Below are 14,899 nucleotides of genomic sequence, written 5' to 3'. Positions count from 1 at the left end.
ATGCGGCTCTTTGGCCCCTTGAGTGTGGCTCTTCCACAAAATACCACGTGCGGGCGTGCACGTACAGTGCAATTGAAACTTCGTGGCCCATGCGCAGAAGTCGGTTTTCGGCTCTCCAAAGAAATTTCAATCGTTGTACTGTTGATATTTGGCTCTGTTGACTAATGAGTTTGCCGACCACTGCTCTAACCAACTGCGCTACACCTGGCCAGGATGGAACGTGACCTTTTTTAGGGATGGGGGTCTTTACAGAGACAATCAAATTAAAACGAGGTCACCTGGGTACCTCGTGTCCCTGCAAGCCAAGGGGATGAGGTCACAGACATGTCCAGACGGAGGGTGAGGTGAGGCGAGTCGGGGGAGACGGCGGGATCTACGAGCCTGAACGGCTCCTCCCTCACGGCTGCCGCAGAGACCAACCCTCGGACACCTTGACCTCGACCTTCCGGCCCCCGGAACCGTGAGACAATAACATTTCTGTAGTTTGAGTCACCCCGTCTGTCACATTTTGTTATGGTGGCTCTAGACCGGTGGTCGGCAAACTCATTCGTTCACAGAGCCAAATATCAGCAGGACAACGATGGAAATTTCTTTGGAGAGCCACATTTTTTAAACTTAAACATCTTCTAACGCCACTTCTTCAATATAGACTCGCCCAGGACGTGGTATTTTGTGGAAGAGCCACACTCAAGGGGCCAAAGAGCCGCATGTGGCTCGCGAGCCGCGGTTTGCCGACTGCGGCTCTAGGCGAACACAGATTGTACTTCCCGGAAATGGGATGCCGCCGTAACAAGTAGCTAAACACGTGGACACGCCCTGGGTGATGTTGCTCAGTGGTTAGAGCAGGGGTGGGCAAACTTTTTGACTCGAGGGCCACCATGGGTTCTTAAACTGGACCGGAGGGCTGGAACAAAAGCATGGATGGAGTGTTTGTGTGAACTAATATAAATTCAAAGTAAAGGAGCGGAGGGGAGAGCAAGAGAACCGGATAGAACAGCCGGATCCGGCCCGCGGGCCGTAGTTTGCCCAAGGCTGGGTTAGAGCATCAGCCCCCAACCAAAGGGTCATGGGTTTGTTTGATTCCTAGTCAAGGGCACATACCTGGGCTGCAGGTTCAATCCCTGCCCTGGTCAGGGCACGTGCAGGAGGCAACCCACGGATGTGCATCTCTCACATCCGTGCTTCTCTCTGTCTCTCTGTCTCTCTGTCTCTGTCTCTCTCTCTCTCCACCCCCCTCCCTTGCTTTCATTCTCTCTAAAAATCAATGGGAAAAATATCCTCAGGTGAGGATTCAAAAAAACGTGGACTGGGGAGCAGGTGGGGCTGCAGGAGTTTTGAGGCGCAGGATAGAAAAAGCCCAGCGCGCCTTGAGGAGACTGTTGGGGGGAATACGGATGAGAAAGCAAACGCTGGGAGGACTCGAAAGCTAGCGAGGAGAGCTGTGGGGAGCGTCTGTCGCCTTAGGGAGCACACGGGGTGTGAACAGAATGTGGCAGAAGCGGGAATAACGCCAGCACCCGCAGTCCCCCCGAGGGTTGGAGGCCTCAGGCCAAATGTCAGCCTCCCCCGCCGGAGGACCAGTGAGGGGATTTCCACTCAGAAATCACAGCCGGAATTCTTGCACGAGATAGGAAGCGCTAAAGCTCATCTCTTACCTCCCGAAGGACAACGTCTCTTAAACATTGAAAAATAGTTTTAAAAGCCTTCGCGGGTTTGGTTCAGTGGATAGAGCACTGGTCTACAGACTGAAGGGTCCCGGGTTCATTTCCACTCAAGGGCACATGCCGGGGTTGCAGGCTTGATCCCCAGTTGGGGGCGTGCAGGAGGCAGCTGATCAATGATTCTCTCTCATCATTCATTTTCTATCTCTCCCTCTCCCTCCCTCTTTGAAATCAATAAAAAAAAAAAATATATATATATATATATATTTTTTTAAAATATATTTTATTGATTTTTTACAGAGAGGAAGAGAGAGGGATAGAGAGTTAGAAACATCGATGAGAGAGAGACATCGATCAGCTGCCTCCTGCACGCCCCCCACTGGGGATGTGCCCGCAACCCAGGTACATGCCCCCGACCGGAATCGAACCCGGGACCCTTCAGTCCGCAGGCCGATGCTCTATCCACTGAACCAAACCGGTTAGGGCTAAAAAATATATTTTAAAAAAGAAAAATAGTTAAAATACGGAATATGTGCTAGTTTACAAATATAAGGTAATATAATAGGTGATAACATCTATGTAATATGTTATAATATCACATTCATATTCTGAGTTCAATTCTCTTAAATGTTTCTATATTTAATTATAAATTGTATAATCTTACCTAATAAAAGAGAAACATGCAAATTAACCATCACTCTGCTACGCCCACAGCCAATCAGAGTGAGTATGCAAATTAACCCAACAAAGATGGAGGTTAATTTGCATATGCAGGCGCATAGCAGCCGGGAGGGGCATGACACCTGCTATGAGGGGAAGGGGGGCGGCGGAGGGAAGTACTGGAGCCGTGCTCTGGACAGAAGCGGGGACTTGCCGGCTCCCCCGGACTTGCTGGCTCCGGGCGGGCCAGGAGCGGGAAGTTACCAGCTCCCGGGCGGCTGGGAGTGAAGCCAGGGAAAAGAAGGCCTATTCTTGCATGAATATCGTGCAATGGGCCTCTAGTATTCACCCGGTGCATGAATTCATACATGGTGGGGTCCCTCTGGGTGGCCTGCAAGGACTGGGCCAAAACCTGCAGTCCAACACCGCCTGCAGCTCCTACCTGCTGCTCCCCCTCACCTTGGCCCCACTGTGCCTGCCGCAGGCTACCGCCCAATCCGTCCAGATCGGGAGAGGCTGATGCTGCCGCAGCAGCGCTCACCAGCCATGAGTCCTGAGACTGGTGCCTTCCCCAGGGGAGTGGCCAGAGGGATCGGGCTGAAGCTGGCTCTCTGACATCCCCCGAGGGGTCCCGGATTGCGAGAGGGCACAGGCCAGGCTAAGGGACCCCACCGGTGCACGATAGGGCCAGGGAGGGGCTGCAGGAGGGCTCCAGGGCATGTCCAGCCCATCTTGCTCAGTCCCAATCATCGGCTGGACCCCAGCAGCAAGCTAACCTACCGGTCAGAGCGTCTGCCCCCTGGTGGTTAGTGCATGTCATAACGACTGGTCAACCAGTTGACTGTCTGCCCCCTGGTGGTCAGTGCACATCCTAGCGAGCGGTTGAGCAGCCTTAGCATGTCATTAGCATATTACACTTTGATTGGTTGTTCAGTTGTTCTGCTTTCGGTCTATTTGCATATTACCCTTTTATTATATAGGATATACTATATGTTATATTATTATACAAGCATGATATATAGTATATGATTATATTATAGTCAATGAATTCTCATATTAATATTATGAATATTATTATATCATAATATATTAATATATTTTCACAAACATTTCCATATTTAATTATAAAGTATAAATATAATTATATTATTATATGGAATTATAATATATCATTATATATTACAATTTTATCTAAGATATGATATCACTATCCTATCATTATGTAAATACTAGAGGCCCGGTGCACGAAATTCGTGCATGGGGGAGGGGGGGTGTACCTCAGCCCAGCCTGCACCCTCTCCAATCTGGGACCCCTCGAGGGATGTCCGACTGCCCGTTTAAGCCCAATCCCAGTGAAATCGGGCCTAAACGGGCAGTTGGACATCCCTCTCACAATCCAGGACTGCTGGCTCCCAACTGCTCGCCTGCCTGCCTTCCTGATTGCCCCTAACCGCTTCTGCCTGCCAGCCTGATCACCCCCTAACCACTCCCATGCCAGCCTGATTGATGCCTAACTGTTCCCCTGCCAGCCTGTTTGCCCCTAACTGCCCTCCCCTGCAGGCCTGGTCCCCCCCAACTGCTCTCCCCTGCAGGCCTGGGTCCCTCCCAACTGCCTTTCCCTGCAGGCCTGGTCACCCCCAACTTCCCTCCTCTGACGGCTTGGTCACCCCTAACTGCCCTCCCCTGCAGGCTTGATCACCCCCAACTGCCCTCCCCTGCAGGCTTGATCACCCCCAACTGCCCTCCCATGCAGGCCTGGTTGCCTCCAACTTCCCTCCTCTGCCAGCTTGGTCACCCTTAACTGCCCTCCCCTGCTGGCCATCTTGTGGTGGCCATCTTGTGTCCACATGGGGGCAGGATCTTTGACCACATGGGGGTAGCCATCTTGTGTGTTGGAGTGATGATCAATCTGCATATTACTCTTTTATTAGATAGGATAGAGGCCTGGTGCACAGGTGGGGGCCAGCTGGTTTGCCCTGAAGGGTGTCCCGGATCAGGGTGGGGGTTTCCTTGGGGTGTGGGGTGGCCTGGGTGAGGGGCCTGTGGTGGTTTGCAGGCCGGCCACACCCCTGGTGACCCAAGCAGAGGCCCTGGTATCTGGGATTTATTTATCTTCTACAATTGAAACTTTGTAGCCTGGAGCAGAGCCAAGCCTTCTGCTTGCTGGAGGCGGCAGCCATTTTTTGGGGATTTATGTATCTTCTATAATTGAAACTTTGTAGCCTTAAGCGGAGGCCTGGGCCAGCCAGGGTGTGCGGAAAGCTTGGCTTCCTCCATCGCCCGGGGCAACCCTAGCCTCCTGCTCTTTCCAGCTCCGTGGCTGCCGCCATTTCTCTTTGGGTTTATGTATCTTCTATCATTAAAACTTTGTAGCCTTGAGTGGAGGCCTAGGCGGGCAAGGGCAGGCGGAAGGCTTGGCTTCCTTTGTCGCCGGGGAAACCCAAGCCTCCCTCCTGCTCTCTGTGGCTGTAGCCATCTTGGTTGGGTTTATTTGCATATTTGCTCCTGATTGGCTGGTGGGCGTGGCTGGTGGGCATGGCTTGTGGGTGTAGCGGAGTGATGGTTAATTTGCATATTACTCTTTTATTATATAGAATTCACCATTCATAATATTGCATACATGTAACTTCAAACTTATACAATATAACATTGTACTAAATAAAGGTTATAATATTTATAATATAACCTGTAACATAAATTTATATATTATACTCCAGCACATGTTATATAAGTATTATAACATTATATTGCATAGATATTATCATCTATTGTATTATATTGATATTATCACATATTCTATGATGTAAATATTATAGCGTTACTAGAGGCCCGGTGCATGAAATTCATGCACTGGTGCGGGGGGGGGGGTCCCTTAGCACGGCCTGCACCCTCTCGCAGTCCAGGAGCCCTTGGGGGGATGTCTGACTGATGGCTTAGCCAGCCTAAGCCGTCTGTCAGACATCCTTAGCACTGCTGCAGAGGCCGGAGAGGCTCCTGCCACCGCTGCTGCACTGGCCAGCCGTGAGCCCGGCTTCTGGCTGAGTGGCGCTCCCCCTGTGGGAGCACACTGACCGCCAGGGGGCAGCTTCTGCATTGAGCGTCTGTCTCCTGGTGGTCAGTGCGCGTCAAAGCGACCAGTCATGCCAAAACCGGTTTGGCTCAGTGGATAGAGCGTCGGCCTGCGGATTGAAGGGTCCCGGGTTCGATTCCGGTCAAGGGCATGTACCTTGGTTGCGGGCACATCCCCAGCGGGAGGTGTGCAGGAGGCAGCTGATCGATGTTTCTCTCTCATCAATGTTTCTAGCTCTCTATCCCTCTCCCTTCCTCTCTGTAAAATATCAATAAAATATATTAAAAAAAAAAAAAAGCGACCAGTCATTCCGCTGTTTGGTTGATTTGCATATTAGGGTTTTATTATATAGGATATTACATAGATATGTTCACATTTTATATTATAGATATCACATGCATTACATAGATATGATCACATATTATATTATGTAGATATTATCACATATTATGACATGGATATTATCACATATTATATTACATAGATACTATCGCATATTATACTACCTAGATGTTATCATATTATATTACACTAGAGGCCCGGTGCATGAAAATCGTGCACTGGGGGGTAGGGGGTCCCTCAGCCCAGCCTGCCCCCTCTCACAGTCCAGGAGCCTGCAGGGGTGGGAGGCGACCGGCGATCAGGGGAAGGCGACTCCCCATCACACCTCTGCTGCTGCCACTGCCGGCAGCACAGGCCTCGGCCGGCGGTACCTGAGCCTCGGGCGGCCCTGGGCGGCTGGGGGGCTGAGGGGACTGGGGGACTCCAGAGGCAGGCACGCGGCTGAGGGGATTGGGTGCTGCCATCTTGTGGCTGTAGGCACCGCCATCTTTGAGGGCAGGGCAGTCAATTAGCATATTCCCTCCTTGTTGGCTGTGGGCGCCACCATCTTTGCGATGGCGTGAAGGTCCATTAGCATATCCCCTCTTTATTAGATAGGGTAGATACGATCACATGTTATATGACACAGGTATGATCACATATTATACGACATCGAGGTTATAACATTTATAGTATACTTATCCCCTGTCCCAGGGTTGAAGCGGCTTCCCCCTCGCGGAGAGCACTGTCACCCAGGAGGCGCGGGGTAGCCCGCCTCACTCAGGGCTGCGCTCCCTGGCGGGACCCTGTCCTCCTTCCTCCTGCGCGGAGGATGCTGAGGGGAGAGCTGCACATGTGCATCCACGCCTGGACCAGCGGAGGCAGCATGGGCGGGGTTGGGAATGTGGGCCCTGAACACCGCGGTGTGGTGCGCAACCGGCTCCCCTTTTCATACCGTGCTCGCCCTCCCCGCGCCTCGGTGACTCCTGCCTGACCCTCCCGGAGTCCTTGTGAGGAGCACGCACCCCCCCCCCCGCCCCCCGGCCCGCCACCAAATCCCTGCAAAGCTCCAGAAGCCAGCCAGGCCCGGGGCCACAGCTCCTGGGTCCTGCTGTGATTATTTACCACCCACTCGGGGCTCAGCATACAGTGCAGAGTGAAAGGGACCCCGACGCGCCGACCTTCCGGAGATGGAAGCATGCTAATCCCATAATCACACTAATGAGCGTGTCATTATAAATGGAGATGAGTACCAGGAAGAGGGATCATCAGCAATTTTTTTCTACTTGACTTTGTACCCAGCCAGAGATGTCTGCGTGGGGGAGGGGCCCCTGGTGACGGGGAAACGGCTCTTTGTCCAGTGGGGTCCTCCCTCTGCACCCTCTTTCCTACCCCGGGTCTTCGTGGATTTCTCAGAAGTGGGAGGAGGGACTAGAGGCCCCTCAAAGACAAGTGACTGGAGCCACATCGTATTGTGGGATCATTTATCAAAGCAAAACTGGCATCTCTTCACCTTATTTCTTTGTAGTGAAGCAAAATAGGAGCTTCTTTTATTTTTAAAATATATATATATTTTTATTGATTTCAGAGAGGAAGAGAAAGGGAGAGAGCGACAGAAACATCAATGATAATAAAAGAGAGAGAATCATGGATCTGCTGTCTCCCACACGCCCCCCACTAGGGATCAAGCCTGCAACCTGGGCATATGCCCTGGACCGGAATCGAACCCAGGACCCTTCAGTCCGCAGGCTGAGGCTCTATCCGCTGAGCCAAACTGGCCAGAGCAGAAGCTTCTTTTAAAACAATTTAAAAAAAATATATTTTATTGATATTTTACAGAGAGGAAGGGAGAGGGATAGAGAGATAGAAACATCGGTCAGCTGCCTCCTGCACACCTCCCACTGGGGATGTGCCCACAACCAAGGTACATGCCCTTGACCAGAATCGAACCGGGACCCTTCAGTCCGCAGGCCGACACTCTATCCACTGAGCCAAACCAGTTTCAGCTAAAACAATTTTTAATTTTTCAATGATAGGTGACATTTAATATTAGTTTATATCAGTTCCAGGTGTACAGTGCACAGTCAGATAGACAGCTCTATGCTTTACAAAGTAATCACCCTAGTAAGTCTAGTCCCCACCTGGCACCATCCATAGTTATTACAATACTAGTGGCCCGGTGCACAAAATTCATGCACATTTAAAAGGGGATTCATTAGAGGAAATAATTTAATATTGCTATTTGCCCTTTCTTTATGATAGAAGTGTCAGAGATGAAAGAAAATTAGTAAAATGTATATGAAAACCTTCCTCCTATCAGAGTCTGGGGTGCACCACAGGACCCAGAGTCAAGTCCCCGCCCACCCACATGGGCCTCAAAATTGCGTGAGACCCAGACCTGGCCAGCCCCCCCCCCCCCCACCGCCCCCCAATTGGGCAAACTACGGCCCATGGGCTGGATCCGGCCCGTTTGGCTGTTCTATCCGGCCCGCGGAGCCGAAAGAGCGGAGGATTCTCTTGCTCACCCCTCCGCTCCTTTACTTTGAATTTATATTAGTTCACACAATCACTCCATCCATGCTTTTGTTCCGGCCCTCCGGTCCAGTTTAAGAACCCATTGTGGCCCTCGAGTCAAAAAGTTTGCCCACCCCTGGGCTAGATCCAGACCCGGCCAGTCCCACCCTTGTCAAGCCCCGCTGGGCAGGGGGCATGGCCTGAGGTCCCCCAGCCCAGACCATGGTGGGGGGCGTGCCTTGAGGTCCCCCGTCAAGCCCCGCTGGGTAGGGAGCATGGCCTGAGGTCCTCCATCAAGCCCTGCCAGTCGGGGGTGGCACAGCCTCAGGTCCCCCAGCCCAGCACCGGGGGGGGGGGGGGGGAGCGCAGCCTCAGGTCCCTCATCAAGCCCCGCTGGGCGGGGGGCGCAACCTGAGTTCCCCCAACCCAGCACTGGGGGTGCACCTTGAGGTTCCCCTGTCAAGCCCCGCTGGGTGAGTGGCATGGTCTGAGATCCCCTGTCAAGCCCAGCCAGGCAGGGGGTGCAGTCTGAGGTCCTCCGGCCTGGTGCTGGGGTGGGGGGTGAGGCCTGAAGTCCTCTGTCAAGCCCCACCTGGTGGGGGGCATGGCCTGAGTTCCCCCAACCCAGCACTGGGGGTGCACTTTGAGGTCCCCTGTCAAGCCCCGCTGGGTAGGGAGCATGGCCTGAGGTCCTCCATCAAGCCCTGCCAGTTGGGGGGGGGCACAGCCTCAGGTCCCCTGGCCCAGCACCAGGGGGGGGGCGCAGCCTCGGGTCCCTCATCAAGCCCCGCTGGGCAGGGGGCGCAACCTGAGTTCCCCCAACCCAGCACTGGGGGTGCACCTTGAGGTTCCCCTGTCAAGCCCCACTGGGTGGGGGGCACAGCCTGAGGTCCTCTGTCAAGCCCCGCTGGGTGGGGGGCACGGTCTGAGGTCCCCTGTCAAGCCCAGCCAGGCAGGGGGTACGGTCTGAGGTCCTCCGGCCTGGTGCTGGGGTCGGGGGTGAGGCCTGAAGTCCTCTGTCAAGCCCCACCTGGTGGGGGGCATGGTCTGAGTTCCCCTGACCCAGCACTGGGGGTGCACTTTGAGGTCCCCTGTCAAGCCCCCCAGGGGCAGGGGAGGGCGTAGCCTCAGGTCCCTGCTGATTGCTCCTTAAGGCTCCTTATGGGAATTTGGCCTCAGCTGTGGGTGCAGCCATCTTTGTGACAGAGTGATGGTCAATTAGCATATTCCCTCTTTATTAGATAGGATTATTGACTATATTCCCCGATGTACTTTACATCCCCGTGACTATTTTGTAGCTGCCAATTTGTACTAAAATAAAAGATGCTTGAAATCTGCTATCTTCCTGCCCTTTTCATATACATTTTCAAACTTTTTGGAACATAATTTCAAACTCACAGAGAAGTTGCACACGTCAAAACAGTGCGCTGAAGACCCACCTACTCTACACTCGGATTCATCAACGTAGGAGTGTGGCCAGGATGACTGGTTCTCACCTCCAGCTCCGAGGGCGGGGAAAGCCCCACACGGACCAATCAGTACCTAATATGGGGTGAGGTGCAGGGCCCTGAGAAGCGCGGGGTCTGGCTGGAGTTTGAAACATCTTAAGGGATCACGATTGTGTCCCAGCCCGGCCGGCGTGGTTCAGTGGTTGAGCATCGACCTAGGAACCAGGAGGTCATGGTTCAATTCTGGTCAAGAGCACATGCTTGGGTTGTGGGCTCGATCCCCAGTGTGGGGCCTGCAGGAGGCAGCCAATCACTGATTCTCTCTTGTCATTGATGTTTCTCTCTCTCTCTCTCTCCCTTCCTCTCTGAAATCAATACAAAGTATTTTTAAAAAAGGATTGTTTCCCAATAGATTTAATAAAAATATTAAGTATTGTGGGGAAGAAAAAATCAATATTGTGGCTACTAACAGGTCTGAAGACATTCAGGGACAGGCTGGAGAGAGAGGAGAGGAGGGACTGTGGAAGAGAGAGAGAGAGAGAGAGAGAGAGAGAGAGAGAGAGAGAGAGAGAGAGAGAGAGAGAGAGAGAGAGAGAGAGAGAGAGAATGAGGTTGAATGAATCAGCTGTTACAGCCTTTCAACGAGCGCCACCTGGAGGCGACAGGTGAACCCTGCAGGGAGACGCCGGAACTGCACCGACAGATGCCCAATGATGCATTGGTCCTGAGTGACCAGGTGGAGGACATGCGTTTTCAGGCTGGAGAACTGATCGCAGGGGAGAAAACTCCAGCCTTTTGAGAGAGAAGGGGAGGAAGCAGAGCGGCTCCCGTGGGGAGATAAAGACAAAGCTGCCCTAACTGGTTTGGCTCAGTGGCTAGAGCGTCGGCCTGCAGACTGAAGGGTCCCAGGTTCGATTCCCCGGTCAAGGGAATGTACCTTGGTTGCGGGCACATCCCCAGTGGGAGGTGTGCAGGAGGCAGCTGATCGATGTTTCTCTCTCATTGATGTTTCTAACTCTCTGTCTCTCTCCCTTCCTCTCTGTAAAAAAATCAATAAAATATATTAAAAAATAAAAAAGAATGAAACCTGTGGGGTGGGTCTGATGGGGTGGGGGAAGAGGAAGCTGGTTTTCTGAGTCCCCCTTAATGATCCTATCTACACATTTACAATGGAAATGCTTAGAACCGGGGTGACCAACTCATTCCCAGGTGCCTGGAACCGTCTCGGGTTTAGCCCTGAAATTTCCATGTCCCGGGAAATTCCTCGTTCCCATATACTGGGAATCCCGGGACAATTGGTCATGCTGCTCACAGCAACCCTATTGTTGGCGGTGGTGGGAAGGGCACCAGGTGTGGCCGGCTCCAGGCCCAGAAAAGCAGCAAAACCAGACAGGCGATGCCGATGCCACGGCTGCCCTCGGGACCAGCTGCGTTAGATAATGACCTCCCGCCCCGTTGCTGGCCAATCCACCAATGGAGACTCCGAGCCTGGGGTGGGGGTCAGACCAGACATGGGTTCAGCAACCTCCGTGCTTGAGTTCTGGCTGGGAAAGCATTCAGAGCCGAGACTCCAAGGAGAAGAGAACATTGATTTGGAGAAGCGCAGAGGTAGAAGAAGTACTTGGTAGAAGACATGGGCCGAGGAAACAAGTTGCAGAGGCAAAGGAAGGATTCTTGGAGCTTAGAAGTGAGGAAGGTAAAGGTGAGGTGCCCAGGAGGATGGGGAAGGGGAGGGGTCCTCCTGAGGGTGTGAAGGGCGGAGATTCTAGGGGAGCTCCCAGGGGAAGATCTGAATAGAATAGTCAGCAGCTTTCCAGGTGTTGGGGTCCTGAAAAGGGTCGGGGTCCCCACTGACTGATTGGCGCCAGGGCAGGGGTGGTTATCCAGTGCAGCGGGTCCTGAGGTCAGCGTGGTGTTGTCTGGTTTTACACAATGGAGGCCTAGATGTTGTCTCTATGGAGGAAAGGTCAGGGGTTCAAACCACAAGAGCAGCCATATGCTAGGGGAGGGAAGGTCACCCTGGGGGTGAGGTCCCACCTGTTAGGGTCACTGAAGGAGGTACCCACGAGGCCAAAAGTGGTAAAGAATTATACATTTACTAGAGGCCTGGTGCACAAATTCGTGCACCAGTGGGGTCCCTCGGCCTGGCCTGTGGGATTGGGCTGGAATTGGCTCTCCAACATCCTCCGAGGGGTCCTGGATTGTGAGAGGGTGCAGGCCAGGCGGACGGACCCCACCGGTGCACGATTGGGACTGGGGAGGGACACAGGAAGGCTCCAGGGCGTGTCTGGCCCTTCTCAATCAGTCCCGATTGGCCGGACCCCAGGAGCAAGCTAACCAGTTGGAGCATCTGCCCCCTGGTGGTCAGTGCACATCCTAGCAAGCAGTTGAGTGGCCTTAGCATATCATTAGCATATTATGCTTTGATTGGTTGAATGGACAACTGGACCCACCACTTAGCATATTAGGCTTTTATTATATAGGATTAGATCATCTGGAAACCAGATGGGCTGAGCCCCCAAAGTTGGAGATTTTAAAGGACTCTCGGCGGCCTTTTTCTGCGGGGAATTCTCTGGACGGGTCCGGATCCTGGGCAAGTCCGGAGGGGAAAGTTACTGGTCTTAGCAAATGGAATGTGGTCTAAGCGAAAGGGGATGTCGGTTGTGAAATGAACTAAAGGTCAGTTTCCCAGGGGAGGGTGTATCGATTCCATTGCTTGATCAGACCTATCACCACCCTACAATTGTCCATTGCTAGGCATCCGGGCCTCCCACCCAGGTGACCTTCTGTACCTGGCCCACCGTCCTTGCTCTGCTCACGTCTGTCTAACTGCCTCCCACACTATTAGCTATCTGTCTGCCTACCATGAGGACATGGAGTTCCAGAGATTTAAAGAAACCTTTCCAAGTGCACCTAACCCGGGACTTATATCCAACACTGTCTAAAAACCAAGCACTCTCGCCGAAACCGGTTTGGCTCAGTGGATAGAGCGTCGGCCTGCGGACTGAAGGGTCCCAGGTTCAATTCCGGTCAAGGGCATGGACCTTGGTTGCGGGCACATCCCCAGTGGGAGGTGTGCAGGAGGCAGCTGATGGATGTTTCTCTCTCATCGATGTTTCTAGCTCTCTATCCCTCTCCCTTCCTCTCTGTAAAATATCAATTAAAAAAAATATATAAAAAAATAATAATGTAATTAAAAAAAATAAAATAAAAATAAAAACCAAGCACTCTCTCTTCCCCTGGTTCTTGACCTCTTTTCGGCATGGTCCGTGTGGAAAGAAAACAAACCTGGACTCCACTTGCGTAGTATTCGTGATTTCAGAAAGTAAGTGGTCAGGAATTGCTGTGTTAAAATCAAAGACTTGCCCTAGCCCAGTGGTCGGCAAACTCATTCATCAACAGAGCCAAATATCAACAGTATAACGATTGAAATTTATTTGGAGAGGCAAATTTTTAAAACTTAAACTTCTTCTAACACCACTTCTTCAAAATAGACTCGCCCAGGCCATGGTATTTTGTGGAAGAGCCACACTCAAGGGGCCAAAGAGCCGCATGTGGCTCGCGAGCCGCAGTTTGCCGAGCACTGACCGAGTCGGTGTGGCTCAGTGGATAGAGCGTCGGCCTGCGGACTGAAAGGTCCTGGGTTCGATTCCGGTCAAGGGCATGTACCTCGGTTGCAGGCTCCTTCCCAGCCTGGGCCCTGGTCCGGTCACAGGCAGGAGGTAACCAATCGATGTGTTTCTCTCACATCGATATTTCTCTGTCTTTCCCTCTCTTCTACTCTCTCTAAAAATCAATGGGAAAGTATCCTCGGGTGAGGTTTAAAGAAAAAAGAAGTCAAAGACTTAGTATCCTGATTTAAGGAGGATGACTATGAGGATGGATGTCCATACATGATTTCTATTAGAGTCATCTATTTTATTTATTTATTTATTTTTAAAATATATTTTATTGATTTTTTACAGAGAGGAAGGGAAAGGGATAGAGAGTTAGAAACATCGATGAGAGAGAAACATCGATCAGCTGCTTCCTGCACACCTCCCACTGGGGATGTGCCCGCAACCAAGGTACATGCCCTTGACCGGAATCGAACCTGGGACCTTTCAGTTCGCAGGCCAACACTCTATCCACTAAGCTAAACCAGTTAGGGCTATTTTATTTTTTTGAATGTATACTTTTATTAATTTCAAGAGGAAAGGAGAGCCGAAACCGGTTTGGCTCAGTGGATAGAGTGTCGGCCTGCGGACTGAAGGGTCCCAGGTTCGATTCCAGTCAAGGGCATGTACCTTGGTTGCGGGCACATCCCCAGTGGGGGGTGTGCAGGAGGCAGCTGATCGATGTTTCTCTCTCATCGATGTTTCTAGCTCTCTATCCCTCTCCCTTCCACTCTGTAAAATATCAATAAAATATATTTAAAAAAAAAAAAAAGAGGAAAGGAGAGGGAGAGAGAGATAGAAACATCCATGATGAGAGAGAATCATTGATCGGCTACCTCCTGCATGCCCCACCCTGGGAATCAAGCCCACAACCCGGGCATGTGCCCTGATCGGGAATCGAACAGTGACCTCCTGGTTCGTAGGTCGATGCTCCACCACGGAGTCACGCCGGCCAGGCCGGAGTCATCAATTTTAGTCATCAGATACGTGTCAAGACAGCGTGATAAGAACCAAAATCCCTTCTCCGACCAGCTAGTGCCAGGAGTGATGGCTCAAGGAAGCTGCAAGGAGGGAAGCAAGGCTGAGTTTTGGAAGCAATTAGAAGCAAGAAAAAAAATCCCAAAAAAAAAGCTGTCAGCGCTGTCACTGGTCTCCCTTCCCGGATGCTGCCTGAGTCATCTCCGTGTTTCTCAGGAAAGACCGCTTCCTCCACATGGTGAGACAGATGGTCCCAAGAGCTCCCACGTTTTAGAGAGAATGACTTCCGTGGCAGGAGGAACAGAGAGATACTCCACCCCCGCGTTGCTGCTCCCCAATGTGACCTTGCCAACCCGGGGCTGGTGAGGAGAGGATGCTCCCCCAGAGGTGCTATTCCTGGGAGCTTCTGGGTGAAGTGGGTGCCAACACCCCGGGTCCCTGGACACCCCCACCCGGTGCAAACGGGACCTCCCGCTCAGAAGGGGACCCTGTGTTTGGGGCTTCGTGCTCCAAGGTCACTCTTTTGAAGTTCTTCATCAGTCATCTTTGCACCTGTGTTTTATTTACTTAGAGATTTTTAAAAATTGATTT

Source organism: Plecotus auritus (genome assembly GCF_963455305.1).
Source record: "Plecotus auritus genome assembly, chromosome: 10".
NCBI lineage: Eukaryota > Metazoa > Chordata > Mammalia > Chiroptera > Vespertilionidae > Plecotus > Plecotus auritus.
This window is presented reverse-complemented; position numbering follows the sequence as displayed.